The following is a 16,455-nucleotide window of genomic DNA, read 5'->3' on the forward strand; positions in this document are numbered from 1 at the left end:
AGAAGCTTTTGGTGGCTGACATTTTTACACACTGGACCTTTAAAAGCAAGTTACAGATGCTGCTAACACAACTGTGGCTATATGGTAAAATGAAAGATACATTATGTCATGAAATAAGGCTCATTTTGCAAGTAATTGTAACAAAAGGGTTGACCCACCACCAAATTTATAAACACACAATTGGAACTTGCTATATTTATATAAATCTTTGCAATCAAAGCTGTAAAAAGGCATTTTACTTTCACTTATGATTAATTGACAGACACACAAAACACAGAATGTTTAATCTGTAACCCAGTCTTCAATAATATAAGAATTTACCTCAAATTTATATGATCTAAATTTATTGGGCCTTTAAAGCGAGACCTTATACATTCATTCTCTTGTATAGTCACACAAACACAGGACTAATCCAGGAACCCGCTGTATGGCTCCTGTGCGAAATCAAAAGTAAATAATGTCTTGATGTCTGATGAAGTAATGTACTGTAGTAAACTTAACATAAGTTATGTCAGGTATGCAACATAACTTACAATCTTTTCCAAGTAGATTTTGTGCTTAAAACTAAGGAAGTGGTTTTTGTGCCTTAAACTAACCAAAGCACAACCGGGTGGGAACGTGTGTTCAGTTTGTCTAGATCAAGATGTTAAAACACCACGCTGTCTGCGCTTACATAGCTTACATAGGTTGGGAGTATGTTCCCCTTCACATATGACTTGCGTTACTTTGTGTCTCTGTCCTACACAGTCTCAACTCTGCAACACAAAGAAAACACCTGATGCTAAGGCCTAATTGGTCAATCACAGATGCTAAGCTGAATCAAAGCGTCCAGCACATTTTTTGTAATAATTTTACTAGATGAAGTTCTAAACCGAAGCCTCACATATTGGGTGTTATATAGATATAGATATGAGTTGTTGGGTAAAACAGACCTTCTGCCCCAGAAGCCCTTTTGAAAAGCCCCAGATCTCAAAAAGATTTTCTTTTAAACAAAAATAAGAACTGTCATTCCAATCATCCATTAAAGCCCTGAAAATAATCTGATATCGTTGGGTTCTCTGTCCTCTGTTAATCAGCATGCATCAGTTACAGCTTCAGGCCTGTCAGAGACTACTGGATTGTCCCCAGCTTTCGATTTTGATCAAAACATGTAAATATAACCAATGTTGTCTCTCAGTGTGTAGTTAATGTATTTGCAGCACAAACAGTTAACAGCAAGAGAATAACTTGACACACCTGATGCTCTGATGTCCCTTTTGGTCAGAGACAACTGACAGGCTGTTTGGGACTGTCCCTGCGCCAGGAAGCTTCCTTCTGAAGTGGCTGTGCTTCATCAGAGGTGCAGAAGTTAATATTTGTGGTGAGATTCCTGCTTAATCAGATGTTTTCCACCTCCGATGAAGAGTAGCACACTCTTCTCACCCAGTACAGTCCCAAACAGTTCTGTGTCTGTCAGATGGTGTGAAAGGGAATATCAGCAGGCATTAATACAGGCTAATGCACAGCAGAGCACAGGGCAGGTTTCGTTAAAATATTAGGGCAGTGGAAGTTAGAGAAGTGAGCTTGTGACTGGGAGGTCACCGGTTCAATCCCCGTAGCGGCAGGATAGAATCTGGGTGTGGAAATTAAACCACGCAGTTCTTGTCCTCCCTCATGTACCACCACTGAGGTGCCCTTGAGCAAGGCCCATCACCCCACACAGCTTAGTGGCCAACAAACCACTGCGGTTGTACTGGGCAGGCGTGAATTCGATCGGGGCCTTCCGGCAAAAGAGAGGCTTCCTCTCAGTGAAGCTCCCCTGAATAAATAAAGGTTAAAAAAATTATGACATGATTCTCATTATATTGCAACTTTTTTAAAAGTTGGTCTTTAAAAAAGTTAATCTACATATCTGAAAGCAATACAGAATGCCTGTTAGATTTTTATATTTTGAATTGTCACCTGCCACCTGAATGTGTTTCCCTTTATATAAATTTTCCATACATTAATGGAGAAAAGGCAGACATTGGTCCCACCTCCACATTTAACACTTAAAGTGTGTAGTTGTAAATGCAGCTTCAAACTGAAAGCAATCACTGTTGCTTACACTTTTCAGAGGGGCTTTTGGGACTTTGAGGACTCTTGTTCTTTTTGCTCTTTCTGGATTTGTTCTGAGGAACTTGTTTGATGACTGTCTGAAGCTGTACAGAACTTACTTGCCCACCACTTGTCTCAGACACAGCCTCTATTGAACCAGCTTCCTCCATAGTTTCTGGGCCTACCACTGCTGCTTCTTCAGTCATGTGCACACTGTCATTCTGAACAAGATAACCAGCCTCCTCAGCCATCGCACCTGTTGCAATAAAACTAGCAATTCCTGTTTCTGCTGGGCCTGGGTCTCTATCCAACACCAAAGATGTGGCCTTGTCCACCACTTTAATCTCAGAATATGTAAGTGATACCTGCCCAGATGCATCATCTAATCCATCTCTAATCTGCAAAAGTTACCTCTGCTTTGCCTTTTTCCAAAGTGCGATCTTCACCCTCAGTTTTAATTACGTCTGTGTTCTGGTAATTGGACTGAGTTATTTTACCCTCTGCTAGTTGTCCAGATGCCATTATGCTAGCACTGGTTCCTTTGTCTTCACTGGACATACAAACCTGTCCTGTGGCCACCCTGGACAGGGATTCCTCTAAAGATGTGACCACATCCTCCAAGCGCTCCATGTTAGCACCCCTCACTAATTCAGTATATTGTCTTTCAGGAATATCTAGAGTTATGTGAGAAGAGTCTACTTACTTGATTTATAGTCACTTCACATGGCATTTCAGCCTTTGACATTGCTGCCACCTGATTCATTTCTACACTCTCACTCTCTAAAGACTGTGAGTCTTCTTCTAAGATACAGTAAGACATAATGCCTTCTTCCTCTACGTAAGCGCTCATGCCTGATATGTCTTCTTTTGCATTTGCAACATTTTGGTCATCTGGCACTCTTATATTGTTCTGTAAAGGTGGGATCACAATATCCTCCTCTTTTTCTTCATCATATATGTTAATCGAGCACATAAGCTGATCTGACTGAGAACATTTTCTTGCTGCATCTTCTCTTTCACTTTTTTCATCTTGGTCTTCTGAAAAAGCAATATTTTGTTGGATGGATGGTGCGGCTTTCTTCCTTATCTCTCCATCATTTACACTGTCATCTGACATAAGCTTATCTTTCACTGTGTGGGATGAAACTTCTTTTTCTCTCTCTTTATCTTCACCTGAGATGATAGTTGTTTGCTGTACAGGTGACACCTCTTTCGCTCCATCTCTTATGTTGTCTTCTGAGATGAGCTGATCCTCCAGTGGAGAATCTCTTCCTGATGCTGCTTCTCTTTCAATCTCTTCACCTTGGTCATCTATGATGCTAGCATTTTGCTTTATGTGTAATGCCATTACGTCCACACTCCTTTCCTTGTTCTCTGGAACATATATGTCATCATCTGTGATTAAGGTATCATCCACTTCAGAACTCGCGTGAGATGCATTCTCTATTGTGCCGTCTTCATCTTCACCATCTGAGATGCTTATATTTTGCTGCACTGGTAACACCATTTCCTCCAGAGTATCCTCATCTTTCTCTTCTTCAGTAATGTTGTCATCTGAGATGAATTGAGCATCCATTTGAGAACTTGTGCTCAATGCATCTTGTCTTTCATATTGGTCATTGGAGGTGCTGAAACTCAGTGACACTCCTTCCTCCACCATTATCTCCTCTTTCTCTTCGTCACTTATACTGTCTACATTTGCATTGACATGATCCTTGTGGAATCCCAATCCTATATTTTGTTGATTGTCATGATCTTCTTTGTGTCCAGGCCTACTGCCTTTTGCTGTATGCAGATGTTGCTCAAATGTTGGAATGGTTGGCACATCAGAGCCCTCTACTTGTGCTTGAGTGGTAATTTCCTCTGACACTGATATCAAATTTGAATCACCCAGTTGTCCTTCCTCTTGGTTAGTTATTCTTTTGCTCACAGAATGAAATGTTTTTTCTCCAGCATCAGCAATACCTGTCTTTGCATGGCCTTTGTCTATCTTATGCTGTTCACTATGATCCACTAGTTCTGGCATTGCTTCTAGATCAGGGATGGACCTGTCTTCAGACGCATTCACTCTGTTTGTTGAAATCTCATTTAGAGTTGCTGACAATTCATCACCTACAGTATTGAGCCCCACTTCACAATCTAACACTTGCTTGTGCTCAGCCTCAACCTCTTCAGGTGCATCACTGGTGACAGTAGTTATTTCCCCCAGATTATTTCCGGCCTGTATATTATCAGAAGTGGCAAAAACCTGGTGTGTTTCAAAGTCTGAAACAACTTTCTTTACTAGACTTACATCCTTCTCCAGCTCCCTTACACTGTGATCCTCTTTGATTTTATTTGATTCAGGTTTGGACCTAACTTCAGAACTTCTGTTCTCTAGCCCTTCAACTATGCTGAACTGAACGGGTTTTCCTTTATCTTCTGCTTCTTCTGTCGAAGGAGCTGCTTTCTGTCTGCCCACACTTTCTTCTGTGCCCTCATGTATTTGATCATCTATAATAGAAGTGGCTTTTCTTTGTCGAGGAAATTTTGATGTCTCTTCAATCTCTTTGTCTGTATTGACTAAATCGGTGACATCCAATCCAGGTAGGAAAGCTTCTGCGGAGGACCTTTCAGTAACTAAAGATATACCTTTCTCTGACAAACCTTTAGAGGGAACACAATTTTCCTGCTGTTCTGATTGTGAAGTCATAGCTGCTTCTTCTGCATTCTCTTGTGGGCCATTGGATTCTGCTTGAAATTTGTTTGTAGGAGCTTCAGTCGTTTTATTTAATTGATCAGCCACAATTCTATCCATTGTATCTCCTGGTTTCTCTACCACTGTGTCAGACTGCTCAAATGATGTCTGCAGGGCAGCTGGCCCCGGTAATGGTTTCACAATATTGTCCTCAAGATTTGCACTTGTTTGTGTTGGATAGTCTTGGATACCCTCATAGTTTTTAAGTGTGCTTTGGACCATCTCACTAGGATCCTCATCTGTGTCTTGCTCTGATTGCTGTTCTACAACTGTATCATCGTGCATGTTCTGAGCTGGATAACTGTCATGCTTTAACAGATTTTTTACCATAACCACTTCATTTAAAGGCAGATGAGTTTTAGTGGTTTTAGTAGGAATGATCAAATTTACAACATTACTCATCTTGTCTTCCTTTGAATCTATTCTACATACTTTTAGAATACCACTGGCATTCACTGTTTGCTCCAATGGAGGTATTTCTTCGAACAGGGTTACACTGACTGGCCTAATACCGACTTGACTCAGCCCAGCTGGACAAATTCCAGCCTGTCTGACTTCTGGCTCCACTGACACCCCATATTCCATCCCCATCATTGGCTGTTCAACACCAAATCTCAAAACAGTTACTGGCCCTAACCCCATCTCCCCTGGCTGCCCAATCCTTGTTTGCCCCAAATTTCTATTTTCCGCAACAACACCCAAGTTTTTAGCAACAGTATGTCCTGGCAAAAAGCCACACACAGTCCCCTGGGCTGCTGGGTCTAACACCCCCTGAGGGGGAGCAGCTTCTTTTACCAGGATAGCACCTCTTGGCAAAGTGCCCTGAGATGACCCTGGGTCCACCCACTCTGCCCCACCTGGACTACACTTATTCTCAACTAACATATTACCATCAGGTTTTGGCCCTGTTATTTTCCAGCCATCCACAAGTACTGAGCCCTGACCCTGACCTGGGCTAACAGGTAGCAACAGGGTGGGGCTGGTAGGGCTTTTGGGGCTCTCAATGCCTTGGATAACTAACCCAGAAGGAGAGCCTTGCGATCCACTGATTAAAAGTCCAGAAGGACGTTGGGGTCCACTGACTACATACAGGCCTGGAAAATTAGATCCATTGGTTACATCAGCCAGCAAAACAGTGTTCTGAAGCTGTGGTTGAATGACATAGTGCATGGGCTTTTGCACAGGGCTGGTAGTGTAGTAAACTGGTGGCTGCTGTAGTACCACTGTCTGAACTTGATAGGGCAGGGTAGCAGAATTACTGATGTTAGAGGAATGACTGTTGTTAGTAACCTTGGTGTGAGTAAGTGTCATAGATGGCAGGGCAGTGCTTACAGTACTGTTGGATGATTTGGAGATGTTTGTTGATGACATGACTTTCTCTGTCTTTATATCAGTATGCTCAATTATGGGCTCAACATCTAGTTCAACAGTATCCACTGTGGTTTTGAAAGCAGCAGCTGCTTTGCATGTCGGGGAGTTTTTAGGTATTGGTGTAGAAGCTGAACAGATCTCAGCTAGAGTCCTGAACTTTGGTGCAAGGTCATTGAGGAACTGCAGGTCGTTATCAGACTCTAGGAGGCTGCAGCAGTCCACTGAGCCAGTAGGAGAGCTCTGGCCCTCAAAATCATACACCATCAGGCTGTCCTTCACTGGCACAGCACACATCGCTTTCTGTTTAGGACAAAGAAATAGCACAAACACAACTCAATCAACTCTGAACATATGGTTGTATGTGGAAGATCTGGTGAGAAATGCTAAGCTAACATAGTACCTGTGAGTAGTAATCATTAAGGAAAACATCAGATAGGGCTATATCCTCATACACAGCTGTCATGTGTTGGATGCCAAGTGTTTGCCTGCTGAATGTATCGCTGCCATTGCCATGGTTGAACGAAGCCCTTGAAAACCTGTAGGCATTGTCAACCTCCATCAAATGCTGGCTGGTTTCCTGAAACTTCTGCACAGATTCATTGTAGATTGTGGATGTCTGATGAGAGTCTTTGATTTTTAAAGGAATGGTGTTAAATATTGGTGCTGGTGCCATCTCAGTTTTCTTTTGGGTCCCCAAAATGATAGGGACACTTTGGATTGGCACTTCCTAAAAAAAAGAGCAGAAGAAATAAAATGAAAAAAAAATACTTATTGACACATATTATGTATGATTTTGACAACTTCAGTATATTGGTAAACTAAAATAAAAAAGTTAGGTATCTCTTCCCCTAAAAAAAAGACAAAAAGGCCAGCCAACCTTATCCTCGCCTCTGCCTTCAGTGTGGTAGGATATGAGGTGTTCTTTGGCATCAAATGGCAGATCACTAAATTGGTCAGGAAAGATAGTGTTTGCTCCACACTGACAGACCAACAGGAGAAGAGGGATGACTGCAGAGAGAAGCCAAATATTCAGAACAACATAAAGCTAATTTTTGCTGTATTGAATTAAAACAACAACACAGTCAATATTTACTAAGGCTAATCGCCTCTTCCACTGTGCTTCCTTGCCAAATGCAAAGACGTCTATGTCATGCAGTATACTGGATAAGCAGTATAACTTTAGCAACTTTTGTGTAGGACCGTAGATACACTCCTTAGAAATTAATTAATTAAAAAACAGGAAAATCTTTGTTTTAAAATGAATATGTGTTATATGATGTGATAACTCACAAGTCAGCAAACACATTGCCATCAGCAGAAGGCCGATGGCTGGGGCAGACAGCTCAGAAGTTCCTAGTCTGGCTGCCTTAAAGCTGCAGTTCTTTGTTTCCACACAGGTACAAACGTCCACAGTAAAAACCTCAGTGGCTGGGCAGGACAAACCCTGAGCGTCCAACACCTCCACCTGCACCTCATATGAACCAGGCCACAGCGCATTGCGTGAGTGAAGTGCAGCACTTGTCTCTAGAGGCAACAAATGATAGCCCTCTGTCAAACTTACACTGTATTATCATTATTAATATTGGTCTTAACTTCAGCAGTAATACTAGTAGTACTACTACTAGTTCTACTGATGTATGCTACTAGACACAGGCACATATAGGCAATAGAATTTGTATGTCAGGTTTTAAACTAAATTGAGTTTGATGGATTAAAATAAAACAATAACAAACTCTCTATAGCACTTTTCAAACTCACTTTTTGGTTTCTGAAATTCTAATACAAAATCCTTAAACTTTGACTCTGATTCAAGGGACAGCTCTCTTTTTAGCAATTTAACCCCTTGACGCCGATTGTCGCGAATTCACATCATACCTCTTCCTTGCAGACTGCAAGCCAAAATAGCACATGGATTCCCCCAATGCCTGCATATTTGATACAAACCTAGGAACCTTTTGCAAGCCCTGGTTTCTCATTTATGCCTGTTGTTGCTAATTTGCATCATACCTACTCATACCTGAATTTATATCTTTTCTATGTTCTAAAGACAAATTAACAATCTTCACTTAATTTAACATCAGCTTGAAAGCAAATGAAAACACAAATAATATATTTCTTCATATCTTGGTCCTTTACACTATACAAATACAGAGCATTTACATAGCATTTACATTGTGACAAGCTCTTGCTAAAAAGAAAATTTGAAAAACAGTCACAAATGCATGAGGAAAGAAAATAGTTTGTGTCTGTTTTAGAACATTTTCTCACCATTGATGACTTCTACGTCCCAGCTGCCTCCTGTCCCATCAGGTATGATTCTGAATGTCAATGGAGCAGCGTTAGGGCTAACATCTTCGTCAAAAGCAGTAACATAAACAGTTTTTCCATCAGAGCACAGACTGCTGTGGGTGGAGTTCAGGGTGGGACAGTGGTCATTGGAATCACTGACTTGAATGGCTATTGTTCCCGTGGCTGTCTTTGATGGCATGTCTGAGGATGACAACAAACAGCACACAGCACCACAAAGATCCACTCTGTAGTGTAAAGGTCAAGTCAGTAGTGAACACCTGTTTCCTACTGTAACTTACACACTCGAACATTAGTCTGCCAAAACTAACTGCTCAGTGTGCAGTAAAAGCAAACGCATGGTAACTCTGAAAGCTTTTCTATTACACGCATCTGAACATCAAAGGTGTCAAATGGTTTTCTTTTCATAGTTTCTCATACTTAAGAGTTCTGTTAAAACCATTAGGGGATGGACATTATTTCGTACCTGGGCTTCTTCTCATTCTATGTCAGACACACCTTGAGTCAGAAAATAGTTTGGCAGGTTCTGTCACAGATCAGTGTGCTTCATTTTATAAATTACCTCTGGCAACTAGGTTCATGAAATACTCATTCAACTCAAACATACAGGTGATAAATCATGTTCAGAGAAGTAGAGAGTTGAAATTAGAGTCCTAAAGTCCTTCAGCAGGGAAGGAGGTTGTTCAAGAGGGAAGAAATAATGCCTTATTGTTGTAAGTTTACAGGATTATAAAATACAAATGGTATTACCTTTGGTTATGGCCAGAATCTTTGCAATGTAGGTACCATTCACCAAGAACGGTGACTCTCTATCTGGTACCTTGTTGAGTTTAAGCTCAGCTGTTTCTTCATCAATTGTAAACCAGTTATCTGGATCATAGGCTTTGGCATAACTGGAGCACAACAAATATGGAAGAAATAGAATAAAAACATTAGGAAAATTATTACAAGCAACAATAAGCTGTTTAATCAGCAGTGATTTGGTAAGTAATCATTTAGGGACCAACACTTTCTTCCTGAGAGTTTGTTGAGAAGATCGATACCTAAGTGCTGTGTAAGTACGTAGCTGAAGCAAGGAGACAATTAGTTAAACCAAAGACTGGAAGCAGAGGGGAAACAGTCAGCCTGGCTCTGTTCAAAAATATCTATAATATATATATATCTATATATATAAATAATGCACATTCAGAGCAAATATGAATTGAGGGTAGGGGCAGAGTGAATACATACAAAGTCAATGCAAATACGCGGTGAGATGTGATTTCCTGTCAGGCGGTGCGGAGGACCCGCTGCCAGTGACGCGAAGGGATTTGAAGTTGAAAATTTTGAAAGTTAAATGACACTGTGTCGTGATAGCCTATCAGCATTGAGACATCACGATGCCGTCTGTGACGTCCAGACAAACCAGGCAGAGCAGGGAGGCAAAGAGCAGAGCTGCTGAGCCACGGGGAGGTGTGGAGGAGAGAACTGGGGGCAGCGCTGCAGCTTTTGGACACATAAACACCCTCAGTCGGACTGGATTATACTCTGATTTTTTTTTTACTTAAATTTTTGGGATTAAAATATTTGTCTTCACTTGTGCTTCTCGGCAGCAAGCTACTGCGTATTTCTGGTTACACTGTTGGTGTTGGTGTCAGTGGGCACCCAAAGAGTTGGTGAGTTCAGAAAATATGTGTCTGTTACTTTATTCCAGTTATCATTGTATTTTACTGAGAACAGGTTAGCATAGCATAGCCCTGATTGATCTGAACTCCATTCAGAAAACAAACATTTCAGAAGTTGTTGTCCTGCTGTCTTGCTGACAGACCTGACAAAGCACAGATTCATATGTTTAACGAATGTGCATGATGTTGTAGTTATTTCAGCATCAGTTTGATCCATTTATTGCAACTAATTCACAGCAAAATGTGTTGTTTGGGTTCATACAGCTGTAGTAATTGCGGGTTGTGTTCATTTGAATTATTGTAGTCCAGCGATAAAACCCTGCAAGGAAATCATTGCGAGGATTAAATTCGCATTTGGTCTGAAAGCCCAGTTACTCAACTTGCTCAAGCTACATAGACAGGAAAGTGATATCTATCTTCTTATCTAACTCAAATCAAAAAAATCAAATAGATGTATTTTCCAAAATGGTTAAACTAATCCTTTATTATAGTTGCCATTTTTTCCATGCTGGCGGCATAGCTTTAGGTATGGCAACATCAATCCAAACTAAAGAGTATCTCAGCACTTATAAATTAATTTTCCTGAAATTTGGTTGAGATATTTTTGTCCCTCTAACTTTGGTGATCATCTGACTTTTCATATAGTGTCATCAAGAGGTTAATAGTTGGATCATCATCAGGTCAAACCTTTGATTTCTCCAATACTTTGGTTTAAAATACCTGTAAAATTGATGACAATCTCATCAGGCACAGCATTTTTTGTATTTAGGTCTAATTAGTAAATATTACAGTGCTTGAACTAAGATGGTGAACATGGTAAACATTACAAACATCAGTGTGTCAGACATCGCGTACAGTTGCACAGAGCTGCTAACTTGGCTCTATTAACTGCAGCTTGACTAACCTGACATCTTCAGCTGGTTTTCCTGTGTCTGGATCAACAGCAGCGAACACTGTGATCACACCATGCTTAGGTGCTTCATTTGGATCTTCTGATACAGAAACATTCTTGGTGTCAGGTATAAATGCTGGACCCTCTGGCACATTATTCACTGCTATCTTAATGGGGTAGTTTTTTGCTGGTCCATCTGGCTTCGGCCTTGTCCCTGGCCCTGGTTTGACACCTGGTTTAAGTCCAATGCCCACTCCAGACCCAATACCTGGCTGAACTCCAACTGCAGGGCCAAGTCCTGCCTCCGGCTTAACTCCTGTATCCAACCCCACATCTACTCCCAGCTCTACCCCAGCACCGGCTCCAGCTCCAGCACCGGCTCCAGCTCCAGCACCAGCTCCAGCACCAGCACCAGCTCCAGCACCAGCTCCAGCTCCGGTAGCCAGAGGATCACCCTCTCCAACCTGAACATCCACATCCATCAGTAAAGCACCACCCTCCACAAAAGGAGCTACATTCTCAATGAGCAGGCCAAGCTCAAGATTCTGGACTTCTTCAAAATCCAAAGGCTGTTTGGAAAGTAAGAGATAAGAAACAGCCAACAAGTGTTAGGGACCTATCCAGCACTAGTTACAGTAATTCAAATAAAAACAAAATTTTATTAAAATATTAAAAAATATAGCAGCAAGCGGCAATGATTGGAAAATTCAACATTTCACATTTTCAGAGAACAGATGCAGATTACTCAAGAGATTAAAGTGGTGAAAGTATTTGGACTTTTTGTGGAAACGCAAAAGTGTTATTTTGGGTTGTGTTTGAGTTGTATCTTTCCCTGTGTGTTTCTGGTTTTGCTATTGTTTCATGTGTCTTTCTATTTGCCTCTGTTTCTCGTGTTCCTTGTCCTTAGTTCTTTATGTCTTGTCCATCCTTTTATTTTGTTATCACTGTCTGGTGTTCTCATCTAGCTTTGTTCTTCTTCTGTTTATTTTAGTCTTGTTCATTCAATATTCAGTAACCTCTACCTGTTTTTTGTACTTTTGCCTATGGATCTGTCTGCTTGTGTTTTTGGTTTATTCTTTATTCTGGTTGAGTCCGTTTTGGTTTCATGGTCTGTCTGGTTTCAATGCCTTCCTGTTTCACTCTGCCCTGTTTCACTGTGTCTGTCTGCGTGCCTAATTAGTTCCTCATGAGTCTCACCTGTGCACTCCCTCCCTGATCGTTTGCCTGTGCATTTAAACCCTCAGTTCAGTTTTGTCTATGTGGCGTCCTTGTCGTCTGATGTTGAGTGTTCCGCTTAGCTTTGCTCCCAGTTGTTGGATTACCCTGTGTTCCTTGGATTTACTCTTTGCTGGATTTATCTCTGTTCTGGATTCTGCTTTGTTTGGACCTTTTGCCCCGAGTTTCCATGTAAACCTGTTTAGTTTACTTGAATTAACTTTATTTTGAACTACATCCTCCTCTTGCCTTGCCGTTGTCTGCATTTGGGTCAACACTCCTCAGTTCCCTGCCACTTCACTCAGCCTAAACACAGCAAAACTTGATTTTTACAGCATCACCTTGAGATCAGAGAGTGTCTTTATATGTACCTGAAAACATTTTGTGTTTCAAAGGTTTAAAATTTAAGCCACACAAACACTTTTAGGCAGAGAAAAATAAAGTTTCACTCAGTAGAGAACTTAAACTCACTATGATCTGAACACCCTCATTGTCAGCAAGTCTGATTTGGTCACTTGGGGATTTGAACCCTGGAACTTCAGATCTGCAGAGTAGGTGACTTTACTGTCTGAGCTACTGGTGCCAGGCTGTTTCTACACACCTTCACACAAGTTGAGCTAGTGACGTGACATGTGCCTGACTCAGATAGTTTTGTCAGTTTAAACTTAAAACGCTTACAACAGTCAAGATGTTGGTGAGAAAATTCTGTAAAAATCACACATCATTCTGCTGGTTTTAAGTGTGTGGTTAATAATTTTGGTGGCATTTGATCCAAAACTGAGCAAAAACGAAAATGTAGTGCGTACAAGTACTGTACAAGTTACAGCAAGATACTGAGGATCACTGCAGACTCACCAGTTGACCGATTTAAAAACCCTTTGCAACAATTAATATCAGCCATCTAGTCTGTGTCAAATTTGGTAGCGTTTGAAGAAAGACTTGTGGAGATATAGATGTTAATTGAATTAGCATATTCTGAAAAATATAGTGACTGACTTCTGAATTTGACCATAGGTTGCAGTGAGGCAAACGTTTGTTACATATCAGTGGATGTGCTGAAAGAATTTCAGCTCTTTGAAGTTTGAAATGAGAAATGTCTAGAAATTTACATTTGTTGTAATAAGCCATGCCCACATTACCAAACCGAATTTTATACAAATCCAATCAGCAAATTACGAGGTATAAACGTTTGTGTAGTGCCCCCTAGTGGAAGAATATCCCATAACTGCTCAGCAAATCACGGACCAATCATCCGAACAGATGCTCCGAGTTTGGTTACAAGCCAATTTTGATTTCCGAGCATTTATGTAAAATTGTGCGTAAATACACAAATGTAAAAATTTATGGAAAAAAAAAAAGGAAAGATGAATCAAAATTCTTTGGATAGCTTTTGATCAGCAATGTCTGTAGATGATCCTGCCAAAGTTTCGGGTCAATTTGCGAAATGTCTCGGGTTACACATGTAACCCTCGTTCCCCGAGAAGGGGAACAAGACACTGCGTCGGTTACGACACTATGGGAATGCCTCTAGGCGTAGCAGGTCTGAAAGTGAATGAAATCACTCCAATCCTATTGGTTTGTTGCTAGAACGGTAAGGTGTGACGGAATAACCGGAGGAGTATAAAACAAACCTGTACACACTCATCATTAGCTTAAACTGTGAAGCAGGCACTTCAGGTGGGGAGAGAGGTGCGGCGGGCCGATGCAGTATCTCGTTCAATTCAATTCAATTCAATTTTATTTATATAGCGCCAAATCACAACAACAGTTATCTCACAGCGCTTTTCATAAAAGAGCAGGTCTAGACCATACTCTATGATATTATTTACAGAAGCCCAACAGTTCCCACCAAGAGCAAGCACTAGGCGACAGAGGCAAGGAAAAACTTCCTTTTAAGAGGCAGAAACCTCGAGCAGAACCGGGGAGGGAGGCAGCCTACACAATATACACACAGAGGTACACACAGTGAAGGTAATGTTGCTATAGACTAAATGAAAAATGGTACAGATATTTATAATAGTGTTAATGGTAACCATCGTAATGTTAATGATTATAATAACAATAAGACTAGCAACAATAGTCGTTGCAGCAGAGGGTGTCGAGCAGGAACACGGGGCAGCAGGTGACCCGCAGCCACAGCTCCAGACTCCACAGCTCCAGAGCCAGAAACCTGCAGGAAGTGATAGGAGGAGAGAGGAGAGAGACGAGAAAGCACAAGACTACCAGAAAGGGGAGAAGTTGTGTTAGTAACATGCAATATTGAGATAAGGTTGCATACAGAGGGAGAGAAAGTAGAGGAGAGAGGAGCTCAGTGCATCATGGGAAATCCCCCGGCAGTCTAGGCCTATAGCAGCATAACTAAGGGATGGTTCAGGACTACCTGAGCCAGCCCTAACCATAAGCTTTATCAAAGAGGAAAGTCTTAAGCCTACTCTTAAATGTGGAGATGGTGTCTGCCTCCTGAACCCAAACTGGAACCTGGTTCCACAGGAGAGGAGCTTGATAGCTGAACGCTCTGGCTCCTAGTCTACTTTTGGAGACTCTAGGAACCACAAGTAACCCTGCATTCCCCTGCGTTCCCCTTCCCAAAACACACTAGCAGCTGGTCAGCCTTCCTCCAACGGGAGGACCTCAGAGTGTAAATACTCAGTGCTCTGACAGGGCAGAGCAGATGAAGTCTCCCGTCCTCTGCCGTCACATGAGGTGGAGGATGAAATGCCTGCAGCACTGTGGACCCTGCCGCACAAGAAGGCACTTCAGAGATGTATCCTGGACGAGGGTGCAGGATAGCCCTAATATTCCCCGGGGCAAACTCCAGGCTTTGCGGGGAAACCGAAAGCGCTTGGAGATCCCCCACCCTCCTCAGAGAGGTGATAGCAAGGAGAAAGGCCATCTTGAGGGTCAAGTGCTTAGCCTCAGCTGACTCCAGGGGTTCGAAGGGGGCCTCAGCCAATGCCCCAAGAACCACCGCCAGATCCCAAGTGGGAACCTTGGACCGAGTCGCAGGTCTCATCCTCCGGGCACCATGGAGGAAACGTACAATCAAGGGAAGTTTCCCCAAAGACCCCTCCCTCAGAGGGGCGTGGAAAGATGAAATAGCTGCCACGTACACCTTGAGGGTGGAAGGGGAAAGACCAGCAGAGAACCGGTCCTGGAGGAACTCAAGTACCTGAACCACTGGGCAGGTAACAGGGTCCACTGACCGCTCCCTACACCAAGTGGAGAAAACACTCCACTTCAGACCGTACATCCTCCGTGTGGACGGGGCCCTGGAGCTGAGGAGGGTCTCGACTGCTCCGGCTGTTAGACCCACCTCTAGGTACTGTGCCCCCTCAGGGCCAGACCCACAGTCGCCATACGGCAGGGCAAGGGTGAAGAACCCGGCCCTGCGCCTGGGACAGCAGGTCTCTCCTCAGAGGGACCTGCCAAAGCGGGCCATCCAGGAGCGACATGATGTCCGAGAACCTCACCCGGGTTGGCCAGAACGGGGCCATGAGCAGTAGGCTGACATTGTCCTGGCGGACCCGCTCCAGAACCCCCAGGAGCAGAGCGACTGGGGGAAAGCGTACAGACATAGCCTCGGCCACGAATGTACCATGGCGTCCAGACCCTATGGGGCTGGAGGAACGAGAGAAAACCATAGCGGGCAGTGCGTAGTCTCTTGAGACACAAACAGATCCACGTCTATGGGGCCGAACTCTCCGCACAAGAGCTCCACCACTTTGGGGTGAAGTCTCCATTCCCCGGGCCTCAGCCCCTGCCTCGACAGCAGGTCTGCTCCCTGATTCTGCGTCCCCAGGAGATACATCGCCCTGAGCGATAGTAACCTCTGCTGGACCACAGGAGGATCTGACGCACCAGTCTGTACAGAGGGCGCGAGCGCAGACCGCCCTGGTGATTCAGATAGGCCACCACCGCTGTGTTGTCGGAACGAACCAGGACGTAGTGGCCTTGGAGATCGGGCAGGAAACTCCTTAGAGCCTGGAACACTGCCAACATCTTGAGACAGTTGATATGCCACTCGGACTGATGCACCTGCCAGGATCCCCTTGCAAAGTGGCCGCCCATGACCGCGCCCCAGCCCATGAGGGAGGCGTCTGTCGAAATGACCAGCCGGCGACAAGACCCTCCCAGCACGGGCCCCTGGGACAGGAACCAAGTTTCCTTCCAAACTGATAGGGAACGAAGACACT

The 16,455-nt window shown here is 43.0% G+C and overlaps 1 pseudogene; it reads right to left on the bottom strand.

Moving 5' to 3' along the window:
* Positions 1–2,072: 2,072 nt before the first annotated feature.
* Positions 2,073–16,455, bottom strand: part of LOC119900195 — a 47,436-nt pseudogene continuing 33,053 nt past the window's right edge.

The sequence above is a fragment of the Micropterus salmoides genome, unplaced genomic scaffold, assembly GCF_014851395.1.
Source record: "Micropterus salmoides isolate LMB-PRFRI ecotype aquatic unplaced genomic scaffold, ASM1485139v1 Ms_hic_scaffold_13, whole genome shotgun sequence".
NCBI classification, from domain to species: domain Eukaryota; kingdom Metazoa; phylum Chordata; class Actinopteri; order Centrarchiformes; family Centrarchidae; genus Micropterus; species Micropterus salmoides.